Genomic DNA, 6,000 nt, shown 5'->3' on the forward strand with positions numbered 1-6,000 from the left:
AATCACAATGAATTGAATGGAGAGGCAGATAGGAGAATCCAGATGTGTTCCATTAAGCCACATAACTAAAGGGATTTACTAAAGTGTGAAACAGTTCCATTCTTACTGATTTTTGGTTTTGATCTGGAAAATAGTTTTCAATAAAAACATTTATTCATGTTACCAAGTAATGAGCTTCTTATTTCTATGTCTAAATGAATTCACACATTTTTAAAATTCTCAGTTTAATTTCCAATACAGTAAATATTGACAATACCTCCTGATACAACAACTTTTGATATCCTCAATATTTTTATGAGTGGTAAAGGGATCCTTATGGCCAAGAAATGTGCTGACCCAGGAGGTACTGCAAACAGATAGATTATAGTTTAGTTATACACATATGTGTGAATTCAGAAACACACACCTTTTGGTCTATGTGTTTATTATGCAGTGGTTGTTTCTAGCACACACACACACAAATTACTAAATCACTTTCTCAAACCAAGTAATATTTAGATCCTTTAGAAAAAACTAGGTAGGTCTCCACAGAGTCTTACTGATGGAAGATCACAGGCCAGAAGAGGCCACTTGCCCTAAATTACAGCAGCTAGCAAGCGGTCAAAGTGGGACTAGACCCCACAGAACTGCCATCCACCACCTCGGCGCAGGAAACACGCTCGTGGATGGGGCCAGCCTCAAACCCAACAGTGCAGACAGCGACCATTTTTGATGTGCACAGCCCATCCCACGTCGGAGTCAGCACCGGGGACCCCAGAGTGACACCGGCCACACGGTTATTTCGGAGACCCTTACTACCAACAGACTGAAAAATCAAGGTCTAGCCCAACCGTATAACCCGCAAAGCCCTCTGCTGTTAACCCCTTGTTCTGAAGGTTCAAGCCAGCTGGCCTGGGCCTCCAGCTCTAAGGACCTGAGAGTTTACAGGGGGCCGGTTACTACAATGAACTCCTGGCGTGAGTCAGTTTTTTTTTTTAATTGCTTTTTAGGAGTACTGCGGTAACTCCTGGGATAGGGAACAACCCTGTAGGGAGAAGGGCAGTCTAGACGAGCCTAAGCAGGCGCCAAGCACAGGCAAATTCAACTTCAAGTACTATGAGAGCTACCGGGGTCTACTACTGCACTGGCCAGGGAAAAAAGAAAAAAAAAAAAAAAAAAAAAAAAAAAGCCCAGCTTCTGCTCGGCGGGTTTCCTCGCCGTTTTTTTTCACCCGACAAAGCAAAACAGACCTTCTGGGATTAACTTTTTCCTTTCCGCCGCGGGCCCCACGGCTCTACGTGGAGGGCGTGGGCCACCTGTTCTTCCACCACCATCACCACCTCCTCCTTTGTGGCCACGGCAATGTCACAGCTCACACCGGGGGTGGGGGGGAGGGGAGCCGCCAGGAACTCGGCGGGCAGGGGCAGTTCTTTCCCAGCACAATACCCTCCAGCGGCGGACTCCGAGCGCGTCCGGGCCGGGGGCGCCCCCCGCCGCGCCGCCGGGACCTCTCCCCCCACCCCCACCCCCACCCCCGGGGCCGGCCTGCGCTCCCGGGGCAAGTCCAGCGGCGAGCCGGAGATGCAGCCGGCGCCGGGGAGCGGGGAAGAGGTGCGGGAGCCGGGGCCCCGGCGAGCGGGAGCGGGAGGGGGGAGGGGAGGCCGAGCGCGGCGGGAGTCACCTCCACCGCGCCCGGCGAGGAGGAGGAGGAGGAAGGAAGGGGTTCCCCGTCCAGGAAGCGGCAGCAGCGGCGACCGCCGCCAGCCTCACCCTCCTCAGCCCCGCACCGCCCATTCCTCATTCCCCCCGCGTCGCCGCGACCCCCCCCGCCGCGGACGCCCGCGCGCGCCCCCCGCCGCCTCCAGGCTCCTCCAGGGACCCCCCCCCCATTCGTTCCCGGGCCGCGCCCGGCGCCGGGGGTCCAGACCCGGGCAGCGGGGCCCGGGAGGGGTGGTCCGCTCCCTCACCTCTCTCCCGCACCTGGGAGCCGCCGCGCCTCAGGCCCCCGCCGCAGCCCTCAGGGCCCGCGCCGCAATCGCTCCCAGTCCGAAATGGCGGGGGCCGGGAGTCCTGGCCGAGCAGCCGCCACCGCTGCCGCCGCCGCCGCCGTCGTCGCCGCCGCCACCACAGCCGCCGCCGCCGCCACAGCCGCTGCTGCTGCTGCTGCCTCTGCCTCCGCCGCCGCGGCCGCCGCCTAGGGAAATCGAGCTCCGAGCACACCGATGAGTTCGGGGCCGGGCGGCCGCAGAGGGCAGAGCTATCGATGTGCTCCACGCTCGACTCCTCTCCAGACCGGCGCTGAGGAGGGAGCGGCTGAGGGCGGTGTGGGAAGAGGGCGGAGAGGGCGGCCGCGCGCGCCGCCGGGGAGGCGGGGCGCGGGCTGGCCCCGCGGAGGAGGGGGCGGCTGGGGCGCGGTCTGGGCGGCGCCTGGGCGGGAGGGAGGGGCCGCGGGAGCCGCCGCGGCAGGTCCGGACCCCCGAGACGTCGGCGCGCCCTGCGCGTGCCCACCCTGAGGAGCCCCGGGGACCCCGCGACCCCAGCACACCCCTTTCGTGTCGTCACCTGCACGTCCGTGAACAGGCAGTCGCCAAACGGGGGAGGCGACAGTGGTGGCTTCGGGAGAGGCCCGGGGCTTCGTGGTCGCCACCGACCCCGTCCTGGTACTGGGGGTCCGGGTTGGTGTCTCTGGGGCTTCGAGCCCAGCGCAGAGTCTCCGGGGAAGGGTCTCCGAGGTCCCCGGTGCCCCCGGAGCCCCAGCAGAAGGCGAACTCTCTTTGGGTGGAAGTGCCCCTGGCAGTTTGGGCTGGAGGAGAGCCCCGTTCCAAGGTTCATTAGGAGGCTGGGTAATGAGCTAAGCAGGTCAGACATGGAACAATGGGGGCGATTGAACGCCTTAGCGAGCCCTGAGTCTCCCTGCCAAGGCCCTTGGGAGAGCTGGAGGAACTGAGCAGGCCCCGACACCCAGCAGGCCCTCCGCTTCCAGGGCGGTCCCTCCGGGGCCCACACCACAAACCAGCAATTCGGTTCCCTTAGATCCCAGCCATTGTGTCTGCTAACCAAGGCTTGACATCAGCGAGCACCGTTTTCTTTCTTTGCGTGCATGGGCTTTAATCCGCACGACTTTTATCCCAGCCTCCCGCGTCTCCCAGCACCAGGTGGGAGGCAGAGGAGACAGGTGGAAGAAGGATGTGCCTACTCCGTGTCAAGTGTTGGCAAAATGTTTTGCACAGATCATCTTACTTAATCATCACAACAACCTCCTCAGGGTGAATAGTTTTCACTTTCTTTTCACAGATGAAGAAACTAATTTAGAAAGGTTAAAAAAAAAGTGGTCTAAGTTCACTAAGTTAAAATGTGAAAGATTCTTCATGGCAGATCATGGTCCATCCTAACCCCCAGCGAAAATTCCCCACATGCTACATGACTTTCGATTATCTGCTGCCCCCGACTCTCTAACTTCTCTGAACTCTTACCCTGGTACTCTCCTTTCTTTGTTTCCATTTGTACACACTGCTGGCTGGCAGCCTCCCCTGAAAACACTCGGTCTGCTTCCTATACACAGAACGTACAGGTTCTCAAGGATAAATGCCTCCTGACTCACTGACTACGCTTTCTAAAAACTACACGTTCCTGGGCCCCTCACCTAGATTCTCCATTCAGCTGGTGCAAAGTGGACTAGACATCTCCATTTTTAATAAATCAGGTGATCCTAAACTGCTGGTCAGCCGTCTGCCCTCTTCAGAAGCTGATCTACTCAAATTCTTTTCTTTTAAAAAAAAATTTATTTTATTTATTTGAAAGAGTTACAGAGAGAGAGACAGAAGGAGGGGGGGGGGATAGAGTTTCTATCTGCTGCTTCACTCCCCAAATGGCCGCAACAGCTGGAGCTGAGCTGATCTTAAGCCAGGAGCTTCTTTCTGGTCTCCCACATGGATACAGGGGCCCAAGAACTTCAGCCATCCTCCACTGCCTTCCCAGGTGCATTGGCAGGGAGCTGGATGGGAAGTAGAACAGTCAGGACTTGAACCGGTGCCCACATGGGATGCTGGGGCTTTAACTCGCTATGCCACAGCACAAGTTCTTGACGTCTGTGCCCCTCCTGACTTCGGGGTCACCTGCCTCAATTCTGGCAGCTGTAGTAAGTAGTCCCTTGGCTCTTCCTTCCTTCGGCTCTCCCCAAGGGCAAGCATTCAGGCCTGTACTGCAGTCACAAAGAGAAACAGCAGAGGGAAAAACCAGGTAGAAACGTGGAGTTTCCGGCCTCTAAAATGTACCTGAAGTCTCTCCTCTCTATGCTGACTGTTCAGGAAAGGCGGCTACATGCACACACACACACACACACGCACACATCCTTGATCTGCAGTTTGAAGACCACGCTCACCCTTTCCTCTACAAGATTGGCTCTGCTGCAGACAGAATGAAAGCTAAAACAGCAGAAGTCCCCTTGTGTTCACTGGCTTCCTGTGAGATGCAAAATACTAGGACACGGCAAACGCTGAGTGGAAGGAAACAGATACTTGAGAAAACCCATGTGACCATCCTGAGACTGTTTGGTCCAGGAATCAACTGCGCTTCCTGTGACCCAGCAATGGGCTGCGGTGCCCGGCTCATCCCCTCGTGAAGCACCTGTTGCCTGTAACTCGTCATTTTGCCATTCTCGTGAGCCAGCATCTCTGCTGACAGTTCACATACAGTCTCACTCTGCCCTGCGAGCTGTACTTCTACTGACCGCTCTCTGAGACTTCCATCCCAAGCAAGAGAAAAGATCTCACCGCACCTGCCTTTCACTACTCAACAGGAAGGGCCTTTGTGGGACTCCACTTTCCTAATTGGCAGCTGGCCTTCTTTATGTCTGGCTAAAAGACCATTGCCTTCATTCGTGTGCCAACCTTGGGTCTGGACAGTTGCGTAACTGGATACAGGGATACGGAGTCATGGGATACAGGGCCAGGGCACTTAAGCAGGAGGAACCACCTATGGATGCTTTCATGGACTCTACTTCTCTACAGCTTGTTTTCTCCTGTGGGAAGTCTGTTGAAATGAATAGGTGCTATTTGATTTACCAACACTGTATCCCCTCTAGACACTTATTTCATTAGGCTTCTTATTCCTTTTGTGCATAGCTGTTTTCTTTCCCTGCCTCCTCTAACTGTAGTCCCATAGCTCTTAGCTCACAGTAGATCCTCCGTAAATATTTGTTGACATGAATGAAACTGTAACAAAACTTCTGCTCCATCTCTTCAGGGTCACTTCATTCTCAGTGAGCCAGTTTCCTGGATCATTTCGAGAGGAATAGCCTGTCGTCATCTCAAAGGCTTGCCTAAAACCAAGCTCCCAGTCTTGTTCCTCAAGCCAGCGCACGCTTTCAATGCTTCCCTCTGATCTGAGCGGTATCACAGACCTTCCGAATATTTACACCTGAAAACTTCCATTCTTAATCCAGTCTCACTCAAAGCGGTTAGAGCTCCTTTCAATTATGCTCCCTACGTATTTTTCTCATCTCTGCCCTTTGACATTCCTCCCTTCACGGCTACATTTTCTGGAACAGCGTCCTCATTACTTCTCTGCCTCCTGGCTTTGTTCGTTTCAGTTCAGGCCATGTGCAACTGCCAAATTAACCTTCCTTGTGCATGTCTTTCAACATCATCAAACATTTACTCTGCACCTCCTCCATCAAGGCTGCACGCAGAAAAGGTACCTAGTTTTAAAGTGCAAAGAGTTACAAGCTGAGTACCTAATGAGTACCTAATGATGATAAGTACCTGGGAAATTATAGGGGAAAATGATCACCGGTCTCAGCTAAGCCTTCATGCAGACTTAATCTTGCTTACAAATATGGAGTAATGTCTTACATCCCGCTGAATCCACTCCAAATCTGTGGTGCCCAGCTTTTGAGAACATCTATCGTCTGGCTTCATCCTGAGCCTGTGACTTTGTTTCCAAACTCCGCAAACACCATATTTTGCTTTCCTCAAGCAAATCCCCTTCCCATGTCATGAGAACAGGATATCGTGTGTCTCT

At 54.5% G+C, this 6,000-nt stretch overlaps 1 protein-coding gene across 2 annotated transcripts in view; it reads right to left on the reverse strand.

The window, feature by feature from the left end:
• The window catches only part of KRAS (KRAS proto-oncogene, GTPase), a 44,184-nt gene extending 42,114 nt beyond the window's left edge, over positions 1-2,070 (reverse strand). The window contains exon 1 of one of the 2 annotated variants that reach the window (XM_062194947.1): positions 1,947-2,070. The gene's annotated coding sequence lies outside the window, so the exon portion shown is untranslated. The remainder of the gene's footprint in view (positions 1-1,946) is intronic. The other variant, XM_062194948.1, reaches the window with a different exon arrangement.
• Between the last annotated feature and the right edge of the window lie 3,930 nt (positions 2,071-6,000).

This window comes from Lepus europaeus, chromosome 6, assembly GCF_033115175.1.
Source record: "Lepus europaeus isolate LE1 chromosome 6, mLepTim1.pri, whole genome shotgun sequence".
Taxonomy (NCBI): Eukaryota; Metazoa; Chordata; class Mammalia; order Lagomorpha; family Leporidae; genus Lepus; species Lepus europaeus.